This window comes from Globicephala melas, chromosome 12, assembly GCF_963455315.2.
Source record: "Globicephala melas chromosome 12, mGloMel1.2, whole genome shotgun sequence".
Lineage (NCBI taxonomy): Eukaryota > Metazoa > Chordata > Mammalia > Artiodactyla > Delphinidae > Globicephala > Globicephala melas.
Genome location: NC_083325.1, coordinates 50,692,980 through 50,709,840, shown reverse-complemented (window position 1 = coordinate 50,709,840; position 16,861 = coordinate 50,692,980). Strand labels below are relative to the sequence as shown.

The following is a 16,861-nucleotide window of genomic DNA, read 5'->3' as shown; positions in this document are numbered from 1 at the left end:
ATTTTTCAAAGAAACTTGCAGTGCTGTCACCTTATGTGATGCTCCCCAAAGCCCCTCGAGGTGGAAGACCCCAGGTGAGCCTCATTTGGCAGGCCAAGGTCACAGGTAGAGTCCAGGCGTGAGCTGTTGGGGAGGAGCCCCTGAGCAGACACCCTGGCTCCTGGTCCACAAATCTTCCATGTGTTTGTGCTTCTGGAAAATCAGGGAAAGGGGAAGAGTTGTTTCCATCTGGTACCAAAGGCAGTGGAGACCCTGGGGGCAACCTAGGGTCCTGGGTTTGGCAGTTGGCCCAGGAAGTGGCCTCATGCTATGTTTGGAGGTGGGACCTGGGCCAGGGGGCTGGGGCGGGGGTAGGGGGTCCGGCTGTGGCCCTGGAGGTCAGGCCGACTCCATCCGAGTGGGTTGGGAGAATATAAGGCCAGGTGGGAGGAAGCGTGCAGGCTGGGGTGTCGGTAGTTAAGATGTGGGGAAAGGCGTGGCTTTCTAGGATCTGGTAGGTATGCTAGCTGGGGGTTCCAGAGTGTGAAGAGCGACCCGCTTTCACCCAATGTGGGTCTTGTTGCAATCTTGTGTTATTCGGCCACTTATTCAGCCGTGTCAGCAAGCACCTACTGAACGTAAGTAGATCTCTTACATAGTTACGGCTTTTCTCATGAAGACCTCATACATGTGTGCGTTTGTATCTGTATCTACCTATAGCTATCTACATATCTCTCTAGATCTCACATATATTTATTCTTATTAATGCACGTAAACAAACCATGGGGATACATAGTATTTTCCTCCATTCATGGGTTAGGAAACTAAGGCCCAGACAGGGTAATTGGTTTGTCCAAATTCCTATAGTTACTTAGAAACTGAGCCAAGTCCCAAATCCATGTTTTCTGAGTTCTTTTGCTGGTACTTGTAACTGCTTTCCACATGGTAAGCAGTTCCTAACCTTCAAGGTGTAAGTATGCTTTGAAGAGAAATAGAGAAAAACACCTCCGTGGTTATTACCCAGGGTTTCACTTTATCTTTAGAGGCTGGAAAACCTAAATGCAGAGTTGGAATGCAATCTGAGCCCTTTTTACTAAGCCCTCAAATGGGCATTTGTAGAGGTGGCATTCACTCTTTAAGTCAACCAGGTACAAGTCCTCTTCTTCGATTTGGAGTTAATGTCTGTGCTCTGGCGCCTCCTGACCTGTGTCGGGCTCCCTAGTTGAATGGCCAAATGGAGCAGTGCAGCAGGAAGAATAGACTGGTTTCCTTGGTGAAGTGGTTACGGGTGAGAGGGCTGGGGTCATCGTGCCACCAATCTGGGTCCTTCTGCAGTGAAGCAAGTTCCGTATCCCAAAGCTCCCAGGGCTGGAATATGCAACTCAGCTCACAGCTCAGGTCTCCTTCCCTACCGCCATGGCCTGCTCCATGACCATGGGCTGAGCCCCTCTAAGCCCTGCGCCTGCCCCTGTAAAGGGCACATGAAGTTCTACTGCCCTGAGCCCTGGGATTTGGTCCCAACAAACTGAGCAAGGCTGACTCCTGACGGTGAAGCCCCTGCGAAGGCTGCCTAGGTCAGGTGGGTGCTTCGCTGGAGACTGAGCTTCCTGGGAAGCCTGGGCCTGGCCATGAATTTTCTTTCTCCTGTCAGAATGTTCTTCTGCCCCGCCTCCCCACCCCTTTTCCTTTCCAGCCAGAAGCAGCTGTTCTCCTGTGCTTTCATTGGCACAGTTCTTGCCCTACAGGTAGCCTGTAAGAAACTCTGGGAGGAGTCAGAACCTGGCTTCAGCATCAGGTACCTTCTTCACTCATTCACCACACATTGGACCTATCAGTCTGTGCCAGGGCAAGGCACCCAGCCCTGAATAAGATCCTGCCAGTCCCTGCCCTGGGGTTGCTCCAGCCTAGAATGGAGACCCTAGGAGATACCCAGCCCCCTGTGACAAGTGCTATTGCGAACTCCTGGCCAGTCACCTACTCTGGGGGTTAGTGTCCTGGTGCTCTTGTTTCTGTCACACTCTCCGGACCCCGACATCTACCTTGGGAGCCTTGCTCTGCTGCCCTAGAGCCGCATCGTCCTTGCTCCAGTTGTCTGTAGCTGCAGAAAATCACTCCAAAGCGTAGAGGTTTTCATCGATGGATGAATGGATAAACAGAATTTGGTATACACATACAATGGAATGTCTTTCAGCCCGAAAAAGGAAGGAAGTTCTGGCACATGCTTCAACATGGATAAACCTTGAAGGCATAATGCTAAGTGAAATAAGCCTTTTGTGACAAGAGGACAAACGTTGTATGATTCCACTCACATGAGGTACTTAGAGTCATCAGATCCATAGAGGCAGAAAGTAGAATGGTGGTTGCCAGGGGCGGGGGTGGGGGGCATGGGAAGGCAGTGTTGAATGGGCACAGAGTTTCAGTTTGGGAAGATGAAAACGTTCTGGACATGGATGGTGGTTGCTCAACGATGTCAGTGTACTTAGTGTCACAGAACCGTACACTTAGAAATGGTTCAAAGGGTAAATTTTATGTTTATGTGTATTTTACCACAAAAAATGTAGAGGCTTAAAACCACAATTTAGTATTCTCTCTCCTGGTTTGTGGGTTCCCTGGACTCAGCTGGGTGGTTTTTGGTTAGGGTCTGTCATGTCGTGGTCAGATGGTGATGGGGGCTGGAATCACTGAAAGCCCAAGGGGCTGGATGTCCAAGATGGCGCCTCAGCGTGGCTCCTGCATGGCCTGGGCTTCTTATGTGGTGGCTCAGGGCTCCAACAAGCAGGAAATGGCAGCTTCTGCGTCAGCTCAGGCCCAGAGTTGTCACAATGTCACTTCTGCCACATTGTATTGGTCAGAGGAGCAAAAGGCCCACCCAGATTCAAGGGGAGGGGAAAGAGAGCCCCCTCTCAGTGGGGGAGGGACAAGGTGACCTTTCAGAAGGGCATTAGGTGGGCGATATTGCAGTGGCCATCTTTGGAAGACTTGCAGCCTGGGCATGGTTGCAGGAGTCCTAAGGTATTTAGGTAGGAAGGGGTCTTCAGGGAGGCACATACTTCTCTGCAGACTCCTTTTTAGGAGAATTCATCTTCATAACTTGTTAGAGTTCGAAGGGCCCTTGAAACCACTTGCTAGCAGGGACTTGTTTTAAATTACAGAGCAGAGGGAAGCAGAGCTGGAACCAAACCTCCCAAACACTGGCCTCCTGGCTCCTAGGTTGGGCAAGCAGCTGTGGAGACTGTTAGCAGTAGTACAAAGATCTGGTGGAGAGATGGGTGTGGCGGGAGAGCAGAGCCCTGGGTGGTGTCCACTGGTGACCCAACATCTTAGAGGCTGGGTGAGCCCCTTGCTGTGCTGGCTGGTTCTCGCAGGAGCACATGGGCCTCGCTGGGCAGGGCTATGCAGAGGCACCTGGGGCGCTTTGTGAGGATGTTGGAAGTTACTCATTTACATGAAGACTCTGAGTCAGGATGAAGGATGTCACTCTGCTATAGGCTCAAGTGCCCAGGTTGAGACTTAGAGACCCCTAAGTTTCAATATAAGCCAACACCCATGGCTGAGAGTGTCATATGACAATTCCATTCATTCATATCCACTCACACATTTCTGATCAGACTTTGCTCTAAGTGCAAACTTCTTTGTAAAGCCTTTAATGGCCTTCGAAATGTGATAAAATTAACAAATATTTTGCACACGCTCCCTTTGGACTTAGAGACACAAGTATTAGTTTTGTGTGTGATATCTGCATTTGAGACTCAGAGCCCAATAAATGTTGATCTATACTTGGTTTGTAAATAGGACCTTACTAAAGGATTTTTAAAGATCTTTCCCTATTCTCGGAATTGCTCAAGTTTTGCGTATTTGTACACACGTACATTCATGGCATTCCTGACAGTGGTGAGAATCGAAACAAACGTGCTGTGCCCTCTGTACGTCAGTGCTTCCCGCCTCTGCATTCCCACTGATGTGGACATCGCTAGGTGAGCTTGGTGGTCAGCAGTAGCCTCGGACTAGCCACGGATAAACCAAAATGCATTTGATTTGGAGAACGCAAACAGCCCTGATCACCTCTGAGGTCATCTCCGTGGCTCGTGGCCCAGTTTGGGCAGCCAGAGAGGAGACCTGCCAGAGCGATGTTCAGGGTGTGTGTGACTGGACTTTGTGTCTGCGTAGTGGAGTGAATGCAGCCAGCTGGGAGAAATTCCCTTATGCTGGTGTCAGCTGGCATGTGATGCAAATGCACAGACACATGGGCAGAGGGTATGATCACTGTTGCCTGATCTGCTGCCCCTGGTCTCTGCCCAAGCTGATGCCGCCTCCCCAGGAAGCCTCTTGCCCTTGAGCCGGGACTTTCCTCTCCAAACCTCCCAGTGCACATTAGTGCAGGAGAGTGGGCACATTCTGCCTGTCATTTGTGGCTTTCTCTGGTCTTTCCTTCCAGGTTGTAAGTACCTTAGTGTTGTTGAACACAAGTTCATGTGCCCAACACACAGTGAAGCCATACAAAAGAAAACATTGGAGTTTGGAGGGGAGAAAGGTTTATTGCAAGGGCCATACAAGGAGGACGGGGCGTCTCATGCTCAGAAGACCTGAACTCCCCGACGGGTTTCAGGGAAACTTTTTTTTTTTTTTGCGGTATGCGGGCCTCTCACTGTTCTGGCCTCTCCTGCTGCGGAGCACAGGCTCCGGACGCGCAGGCTCAGCGGCCATGGCTCTCGGGCCCAGCCGCTCCGCGGCATGTGGGATCTTCCCGGATCGGGGCATGAACCCGTGTCCCCTGCATCGGCAGGTGGACTCTCAACCACTGCGCCACCAGGGAAGCCCTCAGGGAAACATTTTTAAAGGCGAGGTGAGGGAAGGGAGTCACAGGGTGTGTGATCAGCTCCTGCACAGTTCTCTCTTTGGTTGTTGGTGAAGTGACAGAACAGTGTCATAGGGGTTAACACTATCAATCCTCAAGCTCTAGTAGGTCTGGGGACCATGTGCTCATGGTCATTAAGTAGTTAACTTCTTCCATTTGGTGGGGGTTTTAGCAACTGTAAAACAACTCAGGAAATGTGCATTAGATACAGTTATCTAGGTACTTCAGGGAGGAACTGTGATTCTGTGACTGCCATATGACTGACTTACTGTTTCAATTGTTACCAGTTCTTCTGGCCCAACTGCTACTTTTGTCACTACCTGTTCACATCCTTTCCATCATTAATTCTTGAACCAGGCTTCTGTGACCCCGGGGAGGCCTGGGAGACTACAGCTTTTATACAAACAAGAGGCAGGCAGAGGACATGGCAGGAGGGGTCGGTTGCAGGAAGGCCCCATAGGTTACATTAGGAGCAGGAATCCATAGTAATAACAGCCTCTACTTATGATCTCCCCCGCCACCTGCCGTTTTATAGATGCACGTACTTAGTTTGTTCTGGCTGCCATAACAGGACACTACACTACACACTGGGTGGCTTCAACAACAGAAGTGTATTTCTTACAGTTCTGGAGGCTGGAAGTCCGAGATCAAAGTGTCGGCAGGTTGGGTTTCCTCTGAGGCCTTTCTCCTTGGCTTGGGGACAGCTGCCTTCTCTCTGTGTCCTCATATGGCTTTTTCTTTGTGTGTTCGAATCCCTGATGTCTGTGTGTCCAGCTCACTTCCTGTAAGGACACCATTCAGATTGCCTCAGGGCTTACCCCAATGGCCTCACTTTAACTTAATTACCTCTGTAAAAACCGTTTCTCTAAATACAGTCACATTGGGAGGTACTGGGGGTTAGGAATGACTTTGGGGGGGGATATAGTTCAGCCCCAAACAAATCCTAAAAGTTAACAATTATCATCCCTGTTTCGAGCCTGGGGAAACTGAGGCTCAGGGAATTAAAGTAACTTGCCCCAGGTCACACAGGTAGTCAGTGGCAGGACTGGGATTCACAGTCTAAACCCTTCTTTCCCCACCTGACGACCAGTGACTCAGGTCTTAATCTGTGGTCTGCAGTGTGCTCCACGCAGGATCCAACACTCAGAAGACATAGTCACTTATTCACTGAATGAATGAGCAGGGTGTGTGGGACAAGAATTTGTACCAGAATGTTTGGCAGACGTTCCGCAAAGTCCAGCACCCAAGGGTCGAGATCCTGCATCTCTTTTGGCATATGATGGGCCTTAACTTCTCGTACAAGCTATTCCAATCTGAACGCAGTATGATTAGTGTGTCAGAAGGAATCACATTTTAAAGTGTTAATTAGCCTTTCTGGGCCATTTAGCTACTGCCTCCTCTCAAAATACTAAAAGCAATTACATGGTAATTAAGAAAAATGACCAATTTTCATAGCAAAGTGGTTGCCTTTGGTTTTCCCCCCACTAAATATTGAAGTCCAGAGAGAGACTCTCTTTATAGTTCTTTAAAATACCAGGACTTTCTGCTTATCTTCAGGAGGTCCCGTGGGCCTGGGGGGTGGGGGGGAAGAGAAAAAGGAGGAGATTTGCATATTTAAGATGTGTGATCTGAGCCAACGCCCCTGCAGCTACAGCTAACTATATCCCACATCTTTTTCATGGATTCCTTTGAGAACTCAGAATCCAAATCCAGGAGCTGCCATCTAATAATAACCACAGGGCCCCCCACCCAGCCCTGCCCTGGGGGCCCCTATGGAGATAATGCCCTCGCTCCTGAGCAACCCACGGGACATAAATACCAACAGGCAGTCCTGAAAGCGGGCCTTTGAAAGCGGGCCTTATTTGCGCAGGCCCTTGCCTGCACGCTGTCCCTGGCCCCTGGTGGGCTGGATTTTTCAGAGAGTGAGAGGCCCTGGGGCCCTTTTGTGCTCCAGAGACTAGGAGGTAGGTAAGGTATGAAGAGGCGGGCAGTTATAAGGCTGCCAGAAATCAGTCCACCCAGGAAACAACACAGCCCCAGAGTTGCAGAAACCCAGGAACTGGAGCGGCGGGGCAGGGGAGGTGGCCAAGATATAGCCCAGACTCTGCCCATGGACCCCCAGGACCCGTGCTCCCTTTGCTTCCAGACTGGCCTCACTCCCACCCCTGTCACCGTTGACCTAATCACCAGACCTGAAGGTCGTCTGTCCGTCTCTATTTTCCTGCCCCTTGCAGCTCTTCAAGGTCCCATGAAGACCCGCTTTCTGCCTTTTGGGTCCCTGCGCCTCCTGCTTTTACCTTGGCCTCTTGGGCGTGTCTTCCTTTCTCCTTTTCTTTTCCTCCTGTAAAGCCACCCAGTCCTCAGCTTTGGGCACCCTGTGGCCTCTCCTTTTCTCTCCTGCGTTCAACTCTCACTTACCCAAAAAAGACCCCCAATTCTACATGTACTGCCGCCTGTTTTCTCTCCAGGTACCATCCCGTGTTTCAGGCTCCTTGCTGGGTGTTTCCACTTGGATGTACTTCAGACTTGACCGACGTGTGTAGACGCGGCTCCTCTTCCTGCCTGTACTATGTCTCTACTTTTCCAAGTGCCAGACTTCCCCTTTCCCATGTTTTCTAGATCACATTTGGTGTCCGAGTTCTGTCAAGTCTTTTAAAATATCCCCCCCCCAAAAAATAAAATAAAATATTCCCTTATTGCCCTCTCTACTATTCTTTTTTTTTTTTGAGTTAGATCTGTATTTATCAAACTGGAGGGATATCCATAATATATTATTAAGCAGATATTTTAAAAAGCAAGCACCTGCCCCTGTCCGGGAAGATCCCACATGCCGCGGAGCGGCTGGGCCTGTGAGCCATGGCCGCTGAGTCTGCACGTCTGGAGCCTGTGCTCCGCAAAGGGAGAGGCCACAGCAGTGAGAGGCCCGCGTACCGCAAAAAAAAAAAAAAAAAAAAAGCAAGCATCATGTATAGCATGATCCTAAAGCAAAACTTCCATATGTGTACATATATTTGTTTGTATTTATATGAACATGGAAACAGTGTGGAAAAACGCATACTGTGCTTTTAACAGAATTACCATAGTGGGATGAAAATAAATGGAAAAGGATTAACTTTTCTTTATGCATTTTTGGATTGTTTCATTTGTTGAAATGAAACAAATGTATAACTTCTGTTTACATTTTTTCTTTTCCATTATAGTTTATTACAAGGTATTTGAATGCAGTTCCCTGTGCTATACAGTACAACCTTGTTGTTTATCTATTTTATAATAGTAGTTTGTATCTGCTGATCCCAAACTCCGAATTTATCCCTTTCCCTCTGCCCTTTCCCCTTTGGTAAACGTAAGTTTGTTTTCTGTGTCTGTACATCTGTTTCTGTTTTGTAAATAAGTTCATTTGTATCATTTTTTTAGATTCCACATATAAGTGATAACATTGGATATTTGTCTGACTTCCTTCACTTAGTATGATAATCTCTAGGTCCATCCATGTTGCTGCAAATGGCATTATTTCATTCGTTTTTATGGCTGAGTAGTATTCCACTGTGTATGTATACCACATCTTCTTTATCCATTCATCTGTTGATGGACACTTAGGTTGCTTCCACGTCTTGGCTGTTGTGAATCCCTCTCTCTTATTCTGATTCGTGCTCTGGTAGACCATGTGATGTAGTGGAAAGAGCAGGAGATTTGCAGACCGACACAGGGTTCAATTCTGACCATTTTCTGGTTGTGCAACTTCAGGCACATCGCCAAATTGAAGCTTCCTATTCACTATCCACAAAGTAGACACATGCAGGGGGGTGGACACCCGCTCACCACACTCAGCTCACTGACCTCAATGTAGGGCAGGATTTCTCAGCCTTGGAACTACTGATACATTGGGCTGGATAATTCTTTGCTGTGGGGCCATCCTGTGCAATATAGGATCCGTTCAGCAGCATCTGCTCACTAGACAGTAGCACCTGCCCACCGCTAGTTGTAATGACCCAAAATGTCTCCAGACTCTGCCACACGTACACTGGGAAATCAAATCACTTGAGAACCGCTCGTATGGAGTGATGCTGAGTCTTGGGTTGTGGGTCCCAGGTTTTGAGGTTTTAAGTTTACAGCCACCAGCCACATGTAGGAAGGGAACCAGCAAGGATAATATTGGAAGGCATGGATAGGTTTTGCTGTGGTTTAATATTTTACAAATGGTATTTCCTGTCACAGAGCTGAACTAAATGCCACATGTGTTTGTGATGAAATGTTATGGGCTGCAGACGTATGTGTTAATAGTACATGCAGTACATGCAGTGGGCACCTCTCCTACGACTTAGGTTGAGAGTGTGCTCTGCAAGGGTTTTCCCTCCACTTAGGGTTTTGTGTTGTCTGTTTCAAACTTTCAGTTTCCCCTTTAAAGGGAAAAATTCTAGAGGAATATTTTAAACACTTTCATAGCAAACCTTTAAGAAAATTCTTCATGGATGCATTTTGCACACCGGGCTATCCCTGACTTTGGCTTTGTTTCTGGGATATCTCAATATATCCCCGAATGCAAAGAGGGTATTACAGACTCCCAACCACACAAAATGAGGGGGAGGTTGTTTTTCTCAAATGCAGCTCCAGCCTGGTTCCACTATTGCAGTTGAGGAGTCAGGCATTGGGGAGAGTCAGAGAATTCCTTCTTTGGGGGGCAGTCAATGAAACCACACAGAAACTGACATGAAGACATTCTTTCTCTAGATTATGCAGCGTTGCTGTAGAGCAATAAAGTCACAGGCATAAAGGACTAAATTCAGCCCTCTGTAGAGGCGAGGGCGTTGCTCAGGGTCCAGATGTGTTCACGGAGCTTGAGTAGGAGTCAGCCCGACAGTGACAGTTTGGGCGGGGCTGAGAGCAAGAAGCTGCTGCTAGGTATCGGTGGCGCCTCCCTGAGCGCTGCCGGATACCTCTTCAGCATCAGTCCTCCCCCAGCACCTGGCAGAGACAGAGAAGCAAGAGCCTAGAGATCATCCTGGGGGGGGGTCTCCACAGATGACTCGCTGAAGTGGGGACAGAGTCTGCAGCTGCAGACCACCTGGAATGCTGATTTAACAACCAAATGCCTCTAATCTGATTTTGTTTGACGATCTACGGGCAAAGGTAGAACTTCATATCTACACGTTATTTGCATGGTGTCTCCAGAGAAGCAAAGGAAAACTGCCAAGAACAGCAGAAGTAGACCCTGGAGAATAGAGGCGGGAGGGGGATGGTAGGGGAGGAGGGACGGTTGCAGGGAGTTACGCAGAGTTTGGGGACTTAGACAGTGCACCAAGATGGTCTCGAGAAGAGAGGGTGGACCTAAATGTGTGTGTTGGGCAGCAAGTCTGAATAATTGTTCATCACTAAGGGTGGGATGGCCAGTTGATGCAGTCGAAAAGGGATGGGAAGTAGGGCAGGCTGAGATGTGAAAGCTACTCTCAGAATTGACCCAAATTGCTCCTGAGTTGTTGTTCCTGAGAACAGCTGTCTCAGAGTTTGTCTTACCCACAGCCTGATGTCCCAAGGCAGACACTTGGTCTGGGCTTTGTGGAGAAACAGGCTCTTCTCAGGTGAGAACAGCATCCTTCAGTTTAGAGAGTTCCTGGCTCCAGGAAGTGGTGGTTCCTGCCCTGGAGCTTTCCCCTTAGTGAAAGGTGGCATGGTGACACCGGCAAGTCCTTGGATCTGTCGGTACCTCTCGGGTGGTGGATGCTGTCAATCATAGACTTTGGGATCAGACAGACCAGGTCATAGTCCAGGTCTGCCTCTTACTGGCTGGGTGACTTTAGGCAAGTAGATAAACCTCTCTGAGCCTTATTTTCCTTTTCTAAAAAAAAGAGAACATATAATTTTATATTAGATCATATTATTATATCAACCCCTCATAGGGTTGTAAGGATTAAATGAGATTATGCACATACAGTCCTCAGCAGACCGTGAGCACCTGGTACTTGATACATGTTTGTTGTTGTGTTAGGTTAACACAACAATAAACTCTAAATTCAGTGATTCTTTGAACTGGGGAGGGCAGTATAGAGATTTACTTTATGGAAAACTGGAAAGACCGTTTAAAATTATTCAATCAAAAATTCAAACCTCAGAGATTGACTTATTTTTGTCAGACATTTGCAGGCAATGTGGAAAATGCCCTAATGGATGAGACATGACCCCTCCTTCTGACTCTCAAAGAATATATGAATTTTTCCTACAATAACTTGAAAACTTGTATCCCAGAATCCTTTTTGGTGAGGTCATTTTTCCATACCAGTGCTCGTTATTCATAAGGCTTATTGTAAATAATTTGCAATATTATTAATAATATTTAAGGTATTTCTATTGGTGAAAGCTTTACTTTTTAAAATAATTTGAATAAATTTATGACAATCTCCATACTACTTTTATAAGAATTCCAGTATGATTTATTTTTTTAATTGAAGTATAGTTGATTTACAATATTGTGGTAGTTTCAGGTGTATAGCAAAGTAATTCGTTTATACATATATACGTATATATCTATATATATTTTGTCGACTCTTTTCCATTGTGGTTTATTACAAACTATTGAATATAGTTCCCTGTGCTATTCAGTAAATCCTTGTTGTTTATCTATTCTTATGTGTTAGTGTCCATCTGTTAATCCCATACTCCCAATTTATGCTTCCCCCACCCCTCCCCTTTGGTAACCATAAGTTTGTTTTCTTTGTCTGTGAGTCTGTTTCTGTTTTGCACATAAGTTCATTTGTACTACTTTTTTAGATATGTGGTATCATATAATATTTGTCTTTCTCCTGGTATGATTTCTTCAGTGGAAGAAGGGGGTCAGGTTCAGGAATTGTGTGTAAGTACAGCCTTTCTCACGTTTGTCGTGACCTGGGGCCCTCCTTTGCTGACCCAACACTTAGAATGGTGGTTGTAATTAATTATTTTAGGGCTTCCCTAAATATTTTGAGAGGTGGTTAAATGCTTCTGAATGCCACTGTCACAGGTGTTGAGGTAAAAGGTTGAAAATCCACTGTCTACCTACAACCTTGTTATTCCCAGTGTAAGCATGTGCAATGACTTTTAATTTGTTCTTAAGTTTACTGGACCCTGATGCTGCTTTGAAAATAGGCAGCTGAAAAGAATGTCTAATAGTCTTAAGGGGAAGCAAACACGCTCCCCTAGAAACCTTCAAACCTCAGAGATTGACTTCTAGAAATTTCCACCATAATACATTTTACTTTTCTCTCTGTGCCTTATTTGGAGTCTTGGTGTCTTGCCCTGTCTGTGAAGTTTGTCTGGAATTGTCTTCTAGGAGTTTCAGGATAATCCAGATCGACTGAAAACAGACCTCTGAAAGGATTAGGGTATGTAAGATAGGATGGAATCCACAGCTGAGGAGAAAGCCAGGGAGTCGAACCAGGGGAATCTTTGCTTCAGAGGAAGGCAGCTGGGGACGTGGTCCCAGGAGTCCTGGGTTCCCAGCTCTCCACTAACCGGATCCTGACTTTGGAGACGGCATTCCAATGCTCTCGTCACCTCTGGATTGTTGTAAAGTCTGAATGACATGTTGCCTTGAAAGGGCTCTGGAATGGTAGAATTCAGGGCCCTCTGGGAGGCATAGATTTAAATCCTATTCCATTTGCAATGCAGAAAAAAAATACTGAGGTTAAATAGGTGTTATTGCTTGAATACTTTTGGATTCCAATGTCCTGAAGTAGATGGCGTGAAGTTGCAGATGATTAAAAGAAGACACATTCTAGATCCCTTGGCTCTGAGCTTTCTCATCCCTCCCTGAGACCCAGTGGGCCTTGGACAGACCAATGCTCTGGATAGGATGTGGCTCCCCCCTTTCCCTGCTTGGGGTGGGGATGGGTCAGGAGGGAAGGAAAGTGCTGGTTGGAATTGACTCTGGTTGTTGACTTCGGGAGAACTGCTTGGGGTTCGGGGTGCTTTGAGACTAAAATAGAAAGATGAGGTCATATAGAGAGGGAAGGGGCAAAAGAGGTAAGAGAGAAATGGAAATACGTATATAAAGGATTGATAAGGGCACAAGAGGGGTACAGAGAGGAGAAAGAGGAGCACAGTGGGAAGCAAACCTGTCCCTGACCACAGAGCGCTGGAGTCTTAGCTGCTCACCTCAGAGCAACATCTAAGTGCTGCCTTTTCAACAAGGACAAAGGTTTGGGTTCCTATTGGGCACAATTCTGTTTGGTTGGATTAAACTTACGTTATATTTGCTGAGTGCCTCCCTGTGGAAGAGTCTAACACGGGTCAGAGTGCGCTTTGCATAGATTTTGCCTTCAAGGTAGGAGACTTTTTTGCAAGGTGTGCTTTTAAAAAGTTCAAGGGTCACTTAAAAAGTAGTGGGATTGATTTCTTTATTTGGCTTATGGAAGTCACTTTTTTTCTCATAATAAGCAAAAACTCTGAAGAAACCAGTATCACTTCCAAATTTTGAAGCTCCCAATGGAAAATGGATGAAGTGAAATGTTTGGTGTAGATCAGAACAGAGTTCAGTCTGAAGCTGAATTATTTCTTCTCTTGTTCTTTCTTTCTTATAAACCCAACTAAAGCAAATATTTACACAATCTCTCACCCTATATGAAGAATTATTTTGGCTGGATTCCTTCTGAAGATGGTGGGATGGGATGGATCAAGAAATATTGTTGCAGATTTCCTGCCTCTGAGCCTCCTGGCTGTGTCCCATGGAAACACTGCTCTTCCTGCTTCAAAGGGAAAGTGCTTTATGGCAACTCTAGCTCAAGGGCAGTGACAGTGAAATGCCCTCCAGAGAGAGCCAGCTGGCCTGGGCTGCTGCTCCACCGTGTGTTTTTGTGCCCTCAGGAATGTGTGGATTTAGCAAATGACAACACTGAGCGTGCCCGGTCCCCAGTGGAGCCCCAGGCCCTCTCTCTCTTTGTGTTGGCTCTTTTCCAAGCTTGAATGACTGCACTGGTTGAGCCTTCATTATCCACAAGGGGAGGTGAGCAAGCGGGTCAGAGGGAGAAAACTTGCCTTTCTCATGGGCTTTATTCCAACAGAGTTTGAATTTTCATATCAGTAGATCTCATGGAGTTTTACTTTCTGTCAGTTTGGAAGTTTGGTTAAAAATCCCAGTGGTAACACAATTTCTGCTTTGGAAAAAAAATTCAGTTGGATGTCAACCACAATAGAATTATTTTAGAGTTGGAAATGACCTTAGAGATTATTCTACTCTAATCAGTGAATGTCCGGAGGGGCTTAGCACACAGCTTGTAAGTGGTAGAACAGTGACCAGCATTCGGGTATCCAGCTCCTAGGTCAGTGCTGGGGCCTGTACAGCTCATTGCCTCTGATATCATTAGAATACTTCCAATAATATACATTGTACTAGATCAGGATGAAGTGACCTGTGTTCAAAATCTGGTTCTTTCCTAGCTTAGGTATATACCCAAGAGAAATGATCACACTGAGACTTCTACACAAATGCTTATAGCAGGAGTATTCATAATGGCCAAAAATTAGAAGCAAACCAAATGTCCCTCAACCCATGAGTGGGTAAACCAAATGTGAGATACTCTCACAATGAAATATGACTCAGCCACAAAAAGGAATGAAGTTCTGATAAATGCCACAACATGGATGAACTTTGAAAACATCATGCGAAGTGAAGGAAGCCAGGCACAAAAGGCCATATGTTGTAGATTCTATTTAAATGAAATGTCCAGACGAGGCAAATTCATAGGAAAAGAAAGGAGATTGTCACGGCCTGGGGGAGGAGGAAAACCAGAAGTGACTGCTCATAGGTACAAAGTTTATTTTTAAATTGATAAGAATGTTCTGGAATTAGATAGTGATGGTTGCACAGCTCTGAATATCACTGAATGAAACATCGGTGAATTGTCATTTTATATATGTGAATTTTTCAAATTATTTATTTATTTAGGCTGCACTGGGTCTTAGTTGCAGCACTCGGGATCTTCATTATGGCATGCAGGATCTTTAGTTGCGGCATGCGAACTCTTAGTTGTGGCATGCATGCAGGATCTAGTTCCCCGACCAGGGATTGAACCCGAGGCCCCTGCACTGGGAGCGTGGAGTCTTACCCATTGGACCACTAGGGAAGTCCCTATATATGTGAATTGTATATCAATAAACCTATTATAAAAAAAAATCCTAGTTCTGCCTCTTACCAGTTGGGTGACTTTAGGTAATGACTCTAAATCCAAGTCAACTCAGCCATGAAATGGGAATAATGATATATACCTCCCAGAGTTGTTTTGATAAGTGGGATCATGAACTTGAAAATGCTTCTAAACTGTAAACCTTTGGGCCTGTCAATGGGTTATAAGTTCATTATGAATTGGGTTTTTATCTTCTCCTGTATTTTCTATAGCACTAACAAGGTCTAACTACATAGTAGTCATTCAAATAAAGACTTTTTGAATTGATTCAAAAGCACTGCAATTTAAAAAAAAATCTATAAATTGGGGTATAGTTGTTTTACACTGTCGTGTTAGTTTCTACTGTAGAGCGAAGTGGAGTTCCCTGTGCTATACAGCGAAGTGGAGTTCCCTGTGCTATACAGCAGGCTTTCATTAGTTATCTATTTTATACATATTAGTGTATATATATCAATTCCAATCTCCCAATTCATCCCACTCCTCCTTCCCTCCTTTGTGTCCCTACATTTGTTCTCTACATCTGTCTATTTCTGCCGTGCAAACCAGTTCATCTGTACCATTTTTCTAGATTCCACATATATGCGTTAATATACGGTATTTGTTTTTCTCTTTCTGACTTATTTCACTCTGTATGACAGTCTCTAGGTCCATCCATGTCTCTACAAATGACCCAATTTCGTTCCTTTTTATGTCTGAGTAATATTCCATTGTATATATGTACCACATCTTCTTTATCCATTCGTCTATTGATGGGCATTTAGGTTGCTTCCATGACCTGGCTATTGTAAATAGTGCTGCAATGAACATTGGGGTGCATGTGTCTTTTTTGAATTATGGTTTTCTCTGGGTATATGCCCAGTAGTGGGATTGCTGGGTCATATGGTAATGCTATTTTTAGTTTTTTAAGGAACCTCCATATTGTTCTCCATAGTGGCTGTATCAATTTACATAACCACCAGCAGTGCAAGAGGGTTCCCTTTTCTCCACACCCTCTCCAGCACTTGTTTTTTGTAGATTTTCTGATGATGCCCATTCTAACCGGTGTGAGATGATACCTCACTGTAGTTTTGATTTTCATTTCTCTAATGATTAGTGATGTTGAGCAGCTTTTCATGTGCTTCTTGGCTGTCTGTATGTCTTTTTTTTTTTTTTTGCGGTACACGGGCCTTTCACTGCTGTGGCCTCTCAGCCTCAGCGGCCATGGCTTACGGGCCCAGCCGCTCCACAGCATGTGGGATCTTCCCAGACCGGAGCACGAACCCGTGTCCCCTGCAGCGGCAGGCCGACTCAACCACTGCGCCACCAGGGAAGCCCTGTCTGTATGTCTTCAGTGGAGAAATGTCTATTTAGGTCTTCTGCCCATTTTTTGATTGCATTGTTTTTGTAATATTGACTTGCATGAGCTGTTTATATATTTTGTAGAGTAATCCTTTGTCCATTGACTCATTTGCAAATATTTTCTCCCATTCTGAGGGTTGTCTTTTTGTCTTGTTTATAGTTTCCTTTGATGTGCAAAAGCTTTGAAGTTTCATTAGGTCCCATTTGTTTATTCTTGTTTTTATTTCCATTACTCTAGGAGGTGGGTCAAAAAAAAATCTTGCTGTGATTTATGTCAAAGAGTGTTCTTCCTATGTTTCCCTCTAAGAGTTTTATAGTGTCTGGTCTTACATTTAGGTCTCTAATCCATTTTGAGTTTATTTTTGTGTATGGTGTTCGGGAGTGTTCTAATTTCATTCTTTTACATGTAGCTGTCCAGTTTTCCCGGCACCACTTATTGAAGAGGCTGTCTTTTCTCCATTGTATATCCTTGCCTCCTTTGTCATAGATTAGTTGACCATAGGTGTGTGGATTGATCTCTGAGCTTTCTATCCTGTTC

The 16,861-nt window shown here is 45.6% G+C and overlaps 1 protein-coding gene across 2 annotated transcripts in view; it reads left to right on the top strand.

Annotated features, from left to right (window-relative positions):
- Positions 1-16,861, top strand: part of STON1 (stonin 1) — a 53,458-nt gene that overhangs the window by 16,752 nt on the left and 19,845 nt on the right. The window contains exon 1 of one of the 2 annotated variants that reach the window (XM_060309121.1): positions 9,852-9,961. The exons of the other annotated variant lie outside the window; for it this stretch is intronic. The gene's annotated coding sequence lies outside the window, so the exon portion shown is untranslated. Of the gene's footprint in view, positions 1-9,851; positions 9,962-16,861 lie in introns of those variants that run through there. 2 annotated transcript variants of the gene reach the window in all.